This window comes from Apodemus sylvaticus, chromosome 22 (genome assembly GCF_947179515.1).
Source record: "Apodemus sylvaticus chromosome 22, mApoSyl1.1, whole genome shotgun sequence".
In the NCBI taxonomy this organism is placed as follows: Eukaryota; Metazoa; Chordata; class Mammalia; order Rodentia; family Muridae; genus Apodemus; species Apodemus sylvaticus.
In genome coordinates this window covers 8,938,273-8,947,576 of record NC_067493.1, presented here as the reverse complement: position 1 = coordinate 8,947,576, position 9,304 = coordinate 8,938,273, and the positions used below count along the sequence as shown (strand labels likewise).

At 38.8% G+C, this 9,304-nt stretch overlaps 1 pseudogene; it reads left to right on the top strand.

Moving 5' to 3' along the window:
- Positions 1-228: 228 nt before the first annotated feature.
- Positions 229-9,304, top strand: part of LOC127673263 (zinc finger protein 431-like) — a 28,239-nt pseudogene continuing 19,163 nt past the window's right edge.

Here is a 9,304-nt window from a genome sequence, read left to right as displayed (position 1 = left end):
TTCTCTGGAAAAGCTGTATCCTATTCAAAGTGTTCAAAAGTGACAGAGGTGTATCTTATGATTAAAGCTCCTTCTAAAATGACACAGTGATTATAAATTCTGAGTCAGAAAATAAGCAGAGCAAGCACGAGAATTATGTGAATATATATTTGAGAAAGCATATATTTGTTTTCCGGTGATGTTAGTATCATGCTTTGTGTTGTACATGTATGGGATATTTAGGATGCAGTGACTTTTGATGATGTGCATGTGAAATTCACTGAGGAAGAGTGGAATTTGCTGGATCCTTCCCAGAAGAGTCTCTACAAAAATGTGATGTTTGAAACCTACCTGAACCTCATAGCTGTAGGTAAGACTGTTTTTTTTTTTCAGAAGAAAAAAAATGTTTTTTGGTTATTGATGATCTTCTATTATTTTAACTGTATTAAAATTGAGCTGAATAATTCAGTTTTACTGAATTTTCACTGTAACTTTCACAGTACAGTTAAAATTCAAAGTATCTTTAATTTTGTCTATTTTCCAATAGTATATCATTCATTTTCTTGTACTGTGTTTTAGGCTATAATTGGGAAGACCATCAACTTGAAGAACATTGTCAAAGTAGTAGAAAACCTGAAAGGTAATTTTCATGTGCAAGCTTATACAAAATTGTCTCTGAGAAAATTTTAATATCTTATGGAATCTCCAGTTAAAAGCAAAATAACAGTACTTTAAGTGTAGCTATGATTATAATATTCTTACAAAACTATGTACCTCAAGATCCAATATCTGGTTTGTTTATCTATTTGATAAATAGCTCCATTAGAGCTATGCTGTGGACCTAACATTCTGTATAGCCTCAAAGTATTTAGAAACTGTATAATGAATAATGATAAATCTATATCCAAAACATTCTAATAAGCAGTTAGTCCATAGAAAGTTTGGTGATTCTCATATTCTTGTAGTAATATGGTTAAGTTTGGTGAGAGAGCATTTTATTAGTATCAGGAATGTTGTGGGGAGAAACATTAGACTATATTGCACATGGTATGAGAAGCAAAAATTCAAACAGTGTGAATGCAATGTGTAAAACTTTCATTTATCATTCTTTTTTATTAGGTATATCGTGTGTCACAATGGATAAAAATAATGTGAGCATGGGGATATTAAAAGAGGAAATATTTTTTTGTTCTAAAACAAGAAGATACATAGTATTTTGACTTTGATAGAAATTAGGAATGTGAAAGATATTTGCAATTAGTTAGTTTTCTATTTTTACAGGGAATATCCCAAAACTCATAGTTTAGAAAATCTTTATGGGTATTAAGAATTTGAAAATTCTTCTGTGTGTCCTGGTTAATAGTCAAAAGTGTTGTAATTCACACAAGAGGAGAAAATATGAATACAATCAGTGTTATAAAGATCAGAGTTGTTCTTTCTTCAGATAGCTAAAATGCATCCTATAAAAAGAGGGTGTTATAAATATGAGCCATGTAATAACTATCACAGGGGTCTTGAACTACTCATGATGAGGGAGAACACCATGAACATATAAATTGCTAAAACCTTAAGATCTGCTGCTTCTTTACCATTAGACAAATTGTAAACATAATTCATATTGATTACATGATTGATCAGAGTTATGAATGTGGTAAAGATTTCACATGTGTTAATTATCGTTGCAGGCATGTAAGAAGATACACTGGAGTGAAACTCTATGAGTGTAATATATGTGGTAAAGCCTTTACAAGATCAAGTGATCTCCAATATCATAAAACAACACATACTGGAGAGAAACCTGATAAATGTAATCAATGTGGTAAAGCCTTTGCAAGATCCAGTGATTTCCAAAGACATAAAATGACACATACTGGAGAAAATCTTTATGAATGTAATCAATGTGGTAAAGCCTTTGCATGTCACACTCATCTCCAAAGACCTAAAATGACACATACTGGAGAGAAAACATATGAGTGTAATCAATGTGGTAAAGCCTTTGCACAGCACAGTAATCTCCAAAGACATAAAATGGCACATACTGGAGAGAAACCTTATGAGTGTGATCAATGTGGTAAAGCCTTTGCACGGCACAGTAATCTCCAAAGACATAAAAGAACACATACTGGAGAGAAACCTTATGAATGTAATCAATGTGGTAAAGCCTTTGCACAGCGCAGTCATCTCCAAAGACATAAAATGGCACATACTGGAGAGAAAACTTATGAGTGTGATCAATGTGGTAAAGCCTTTGCACGGCACAGTACTCTCCAATATCATAAAAGAACACATACTGGAGAGAAACCTTATGAATGTAATCAATGTGGTAAAGCTTTTGCCTATTACAGTAATCTCCGATATCATAAAAGAACACATACTGGAGAGAAACCTTATGAATGTAATCAATGTGGTAAAGCTTTTGCCTATTACAGTAATCTCCAATATCATAAAAGAACACATACTGGAGAGAAACCTTATGAATGTAAACAATGTGGTAAAACATTTGCATGTCACAGTTCTCTCCAATATCATAAAAGAACACACACCGTACAGAAAACTTATTAATGTAATCAATGTGGTAAAGTGTTTTCACCAGGGATAAGTCTCCAAACTCTGTGTGCTGGAGAGACACATAATGAAAATGATCATGAATTAAGTGGGAGTTAAGAGGGTATCATAGTAGGATATGATAGACATGGGTGCTTGGGATTATTTCCATTCTGGAGATTTTTTTTTTTTTTTATGTTTTTGCAAAGTAGTTTGCTGCCCTCGTCTGAAGAGTTTCCTTGAGGTTAAGGTAAAGATGTTTACATTAATTGTATTGACAAAGTAAGTCATGAAAATCACCTCATAGAATTTGGCCTGAAAGTTTTTAACAAGCATAGAAACTAAGGAAGGAAAAATAAAAAAAGAAAGGTTCAAAATACAAGGCATCATCAGGAAGTTGAATGAAGTTTAATCTTGTGATCAAGGATATTCAATGGCATTAAAGGAATGTTTACATTAGGACAAGATTACATTCAGCTAAACATATGGGTTTGCAGTTGTATGAAAGAGAACTGTATCATGTTAGGAATTATTATTACCTGGATACTGTTTTGATGTAGACACATGAAGATACAATAATGTGTCAAATTGCCAAGAGATAGATTTGGATTCTGGGTTCTGAATTTAAAATATAAGCAGAAAGACTTAGTTCATGTCAAGATGTTACATGGTTTTTAACCCACCATTCAGGAGACAGAGTCATGCAGATCTTTGAGATCAAGGTAGATCTCTAAGCAAGTTCCAGGAAAGCCAAGATTAGGCAGTGATGTATTTGAAATATTGAAAGCTGCTGGTAATGGAATAGAAGGAGCCACGTTCCAGCCCCAGTAAGCACCAGAACTCTGAGAATTTTATCATGAAGAGGTGTTGAATATTGTCAGAGAATTTTACATTACCTCATGAGATGATCAGTTCTTGGTTTTTCTTACACTTTAAACCCATTTTGTTGATCCATCACTGTTTGTAGAATGAAGCCTTCCTCACTGTTAATGGTGGACGATCTTTTGATGTGTTTTATATTTTATTTCATTTGTTTTATCTTTTAAGTATTTTTGAATCTGTGGTATTAGGGTAATTGGTCTGTAATTCTTTTTTTATCACACAGGCTTTCTTGACTGGATATATGAGTAATCAGGGGTTCAGAAAATAAATTGACTAATATTTATTTTGTTTCTATATTGTTGAATACACTGAATTCTTGTTAAATCCTCTTTGAAAGTCTGGTAGAACTGTACCCTAAAACTCATAGACGTGGACTCATATTGGGGACATATTTTTAATGAATTCTGTTTTCCTTCATGTTTATGTCAGTTTAAGTTGTTTTTGTCTAGTTTAATTTTGGGATGTGGAAACTATTGAGGAAGTTAGCTATTTGTTTTAGAATTTCCTAGTTGGTGGAATGCACCCTTTTTAAACTATGTCTTTACCACTCTCTGGATTTCTTCATTACCTGTTATTCAATCCCCCATTTTATTTTAGATTTCATTAATTTGTATATTCTTTATCTTTTAATAGGGGTTTGTTTATCTTGTCTAATAAAAGGATCAAAAGACCAACTCCCTGTTTCATTAATTCTCTGAATTGTTCTCTTTCTATTTTATCAATTTCATCCCCCAACTTGAAAATTTCTTGATGTCTCCTTCCTTTGCTTCTGCTGATTCAGGGTCCATGGGTGTGTATTGTCAAAAATGCCTCCATGACCCTGTATAAAAAATCTGTAGGGCTTTATTTTTCTCTCTGCCTAATATACACTCTGGTCAAATTTTCAAGCCATCTTATGACCACTTTGAGACCTGGCAGCAGAGATGGACGGTGGACAAAAGGCCTCCTCTTACCTTAAGTGTTGTTGCAATCCCTGTCTGGGTGAGTTAGGGTAAAGCAAGCATATCGGGGCCAGTAACCAGCTCATATACCAAACCCAGACACTATTGTGGATGCCAACAAGTGCTTGCTGACAGGAGCCTGATATAGTTGTCTCCTGAGGGTCACTGCCAGTGCCTGACAAACACAGAGGTGGGTGCTCTCAGCCAGCCATTGAACTGAGCACAGGGTCAACAATGGAGGAGCTAGAGAAAGGACCCAAAGAACCGAAGGTGTTTGCAGCCCCATAGGAGGAACAACAATATGAACCAACCAGTACCCCCAGAGCTCCCAGGGATTAAACAACCAACCAAAGAGTACACATGGAGGGACCCATGTCTCCAGCCACATGGGTAGCAGAGGATGGCCTGGTCGGACTTCCATGAGAGGAGAGGCCCTTGGATTCGTGAAGGCTCATTGCCCCAGGGTAGGGGAATATCAGGTCAGAGAAGCAGGAGTGGGTGGGTTAGTGAGCATGGGGAGGGGGGATGGGATAGAGGGTTTTCAGAGGGGAAATGAGGAAAGGGGAGAACATTTGAAATGTAAATAAAATATAAATATAAACGTATGTATATATAATATAAAAATATATAAAAATATAAATAAATATAAAAATAAAAAATGTTAAAAAAAAAAGCACTTGGGAGGCAGAGGCAGGTGGATTTCTGAGTTTGAGGCCAGCCTGATCTACAGAGTGAGTTCCAGGACAGCCAGGGCTACACCGAGAAACACTGTCTCAAAAAACAAAAGCAAAAAAAAATGTAAATAAGAAAATAGCTAATTAAAAAATTCTTTAAACAAAACACAACATTACCTCTGATTGTGACCAACTTGAATGGATAAAGGTCAATTCACAAGTATCTTAATCACTGCTTCTGCTTTGATAAAACACTCTGTCAGGAGAACAGGTTTATTCCAGGTCACAGCTCACAGGAAAGTCCCTCATGGTGGGCAATGCCACTCTGAAGTGTGAAGGAGCTGCTCACTCACATCAGGTGTGTAAATAATCAGGACACCAAGAGCAATGAACGCCTGCTGCTGCTCAGCCCCTTTCCACACACGACCTGGGATACTAGCCAGGGAATGGTGCCACCTACAGTGGGTGGGTCTTCCCACACCAGTTAAGATAACCAAGGCAGTCCCTTAGAGCCACGCCCCGAGGAACCTCCCCCTTGTTAGGATTCTGTCTAAGCTCCTCCCCACAGTTACCTGGCAACAGCTAGATATGCCCCTCCCCACTGTTACCTGGCAACAGTCAGGTTGGTCTGGTGCACTATAAAAGGGGCTGCTTGCCCCTCCCCCTCTCTTATTCCCTCACTCTCAGCTTCTCTCTTGCCCCTTCTTGGGCTCCCCTCCCTTCCTCTTCTCTCCCCCCTCTCTCCACATGGTCATGGCCGCCTCTGCTTCTCTACTCTCTCTCTCTCTGCCTTTCTCTGCCTCTACGACCCTCTTAACTCCCCTCTCCATGCCCTGAATAAACTCTATTCTCTTCTATACCGTCTTGTGTCTGGTAACCTCAGGAGGAAGGGATGCCTTGGCATGGGCCCACTGAGGCACGCCCTTCACCCACACCGCCATTAGAACATAGTCTCTCACCTCTTTCTCTTTTTATGATCACAACACCCCTGGCCACTATAGATCTCATCCAGTAGACAATTGGGGTTAACCATCATGGTGGCTGTGACGCTCGGTCTATTTATCTAGACACTGGGGTCCTCTGTCTTGCTTTGCAAGAGTATATGAAATCATTTTCTCAGATTAATTATAATATATAATAATATATAATATATCATAATATATAATATACATAATTAATAATATAAATAATAGATTTTATATTAAAATATTTTATATTTCTAAAATCTATTTATTGGAATTTGTGCATTTACTAGCTTTCCCACCAGATCTTAAATGTATTGTGTGACTGTGCCTGACATAATAGACATTCAAAAGTTAAGGGGCTGGGTGGGTACAAGCCAGGGCTAGAGACTCCTACATATTCTGCTCCTTGCTCCCCTCTCATTTCCCTCCTTACCAGGGGTACTATTTTCCTTCATTACTGTTATTAATATGGCTGCCCAGTGGCTTCGTTCCACAGAGATCAAAGCTCTTCATAAGCTTTACCTCAGTTTCCCCCCTTGGTCTAGGAGGGGCAAATTGCTAGTTAGCGAAGGATGACCCCTCCCACTCCACAGATGAGAACAAGGGCAAGGACTCAAGAACTGACTCGTGGGTGGAGGGAGCACCTAGTGGCAGCCCTGCCAGGGAAACATGGCTCCCTAAGGACTGTGTGGGTGACTTGGATTTCCCAGATGGCATTTCCACCTTGAGCAAAAATGGACTCCACCTTCACTCTTTCCCCCAAAGTGACTCCCACTGTTGACTTCTTCACATCTCTGTGTAGCGTTGTCACTCTTTTGGTGACATGCTGATTATCATGTTTGGAGAAATTTAATTAGCAATTATGATGGGAATTAAGTCTCTGGGTGGCTAAGATATTGTTCATCTCCCTGTAAAAAGGAATGTGAGTTGACATCTCTTCATAATGGCTTTCCCTGTTGTGCTACCACAGATGGCAGACACAGCAGCTCCCCCAGCACTGCTGATGGAGTCCATGCTGACAGCAACATGGGCTGAGTTGGATCACACGTGTGTGTTAGGCATTAGGGTTTCCACACAGCACCAGTATCTGGTACAGATATCACTTTGATAACTGTCATGGATGCTGATTTTGCCTGGCGTAGCAGAGATGATGAGAGTTAATTTGTTAAATAAATGAGATAGTGGAGTTGTTGTGTTAAGCAGAGAGCCTGGCATCTAATCAGTTATGGAGTGCTCAGGGCATGGTTATATGGAAAGCGTAGGCTGAGCCTTATTCAAGTGTGCATGCATATATTTTAAAAATAACAGCAGTACATTTAACATGTAGACAGACCCCAAAATTAAATTTCTTACAGGAATTAGGCTAGCCTCTCCTCTCAACATTGAGAACTAACATAAAATAATAAAAATAATGAGTGAATGTCTCAGATGTCTAGGAAAGACAAAGATGTATAAGTTTGACTTTTTCCCCCTTAAAGCCCTCCGCAATAGATAAGCAATAAATAGGCTTTGATTAGCAAACTAAAACCGTAATTTTTATTAAAAAAACACACTTGGAAGTGGGATTTACCTTGCAATCAAATGCAGAAGTGTGACTCCTGAGGCTCAGTCTTAAGGCATCAAGCAGTGAGCTTGCTGGGAATTAAAGTGCTGTTGACTTGTCAGGGTGAGATGAGGCTGTGGGGGAAGATGATCTGGATGTGTCCTCCATGGATGGGTAAGGGGATGAACTTGGAGCGTGTTTGAGACTGGTGGGACATTTTGCATGCTTTCCAAGGGTTTTGGATTGTTTGCTTGTTTTATTTATTTATTTATTTATTTATTTATTTATTTTTGCGACAGGGTTTCATCATTAGCCCTAGATGTCCCTAGATATAGTTTTGTAGACCAGTCTGACCTCGAACTCACAAGATATCTGCCTGTTTCTGCCCCACCACCCCCCAGTGCTCGGATTAAAGGTGTATTCCACCACTGCTTGGTTGTCCGTGCTGTTATTAAATATGGTAGGATGTAGACCAACAGTGAGAGCCACCTGAGACCTGAGAACACATGGCAACTGCTAAGTGCAAAACCTGTTTTTGCTGTCCTACTGTTTTGTTGAAAAGGAAGGGATTCGAGAGGGGTTAGAAGGGTGGTAACTTCAGCAGCCAAGCCATTAGCTCAGTGGCTAAACTTTTTGCCCATATTTTTTATTGACTGAGTTTGCAGTTATCACTGTAAAGCAGTAATGTCGCCCAGTGTTATTTAATATTCCCTCTGAGAAAGGAGTCCAAGCTCCGGATCCAGAGGTTGCTGCGTTGAAGTAACGTACTGTAATTTCTAATTGTTGCCTGCAGTCTTTGTTCTCAAACTGGAGTCGTTTGAGTAGCACACATGTAGTGTGTGATGTTTATTAACTTGAGTGTTTTGAGACAGGATCTTGCTCTGTAGTCTAGGGCTGTCCTAGAACTTACTACGTCTTCAAGGTTGGGTGGAGCTCACTGCAGTCTCCTGGTTGACAAGTGCCCAGTGATGTGTGTGTGGTGGAGGCAGTGTATGCGTGCCTCACCTGGCTAGGCTGATGCTTTTAAAGACGCTCTTCAGAGACTGGGGAGGTATGAGGTGTGTCCTGAACTCAGAGTAGGTAATGAATTGATCAGCAACTACTAATTAATATCAAGGACATTTACTGCCATTCTTTAAAAAACATAACAATTAGTCTGGCATAGTGGTGCACACCTTTAATCCCAGCACTTGGGAGTCAGAGGCAGGTGGATTTCTGAGTTTGAGGCCAGCCTGGTCTACAGAGTGAGTTCCAGTACAGCCGGGACTACAAAGAGAAACCCTGTCTCAAAAAACAAAACAAACAAACAAAAAAAAACCAAAAAACAAAAAACAAAATAATCAAAAAAACCATAATAATTTTTTTAGGTGCAGTGTTTCTGTGAGCTTGGGAAAGCTGATGTTGGGAGTCATATGTGCTCTTCTGTTGTATGTGAACTGGGCCCCATGATGATGTAATGATATTTCCCATTGGGAATTCTGCCTATGCGGATAACTTACTTTCTACTTTCATTGGGGGCTGGAAAGAAGATTTTGATATTATGAAAAAGAGGACTAGGAAGGCAGATGAGTGAAAAGATAGAACCTGGTTTCGCATAGCACAACAAACAATTCCTCTGACACGATCCTGAGACTGACCCTAACTCTGACATTTCTTCTTTGTAAAATAGGGAAACTTTTGATGCAGTGAAACCATGAAGAATAATGGTGGCCATCTTGAACCTAACCCTGAGCCTATCCCTGTGACTTATTCTAAATCTCTAATCTTATCTCCTTA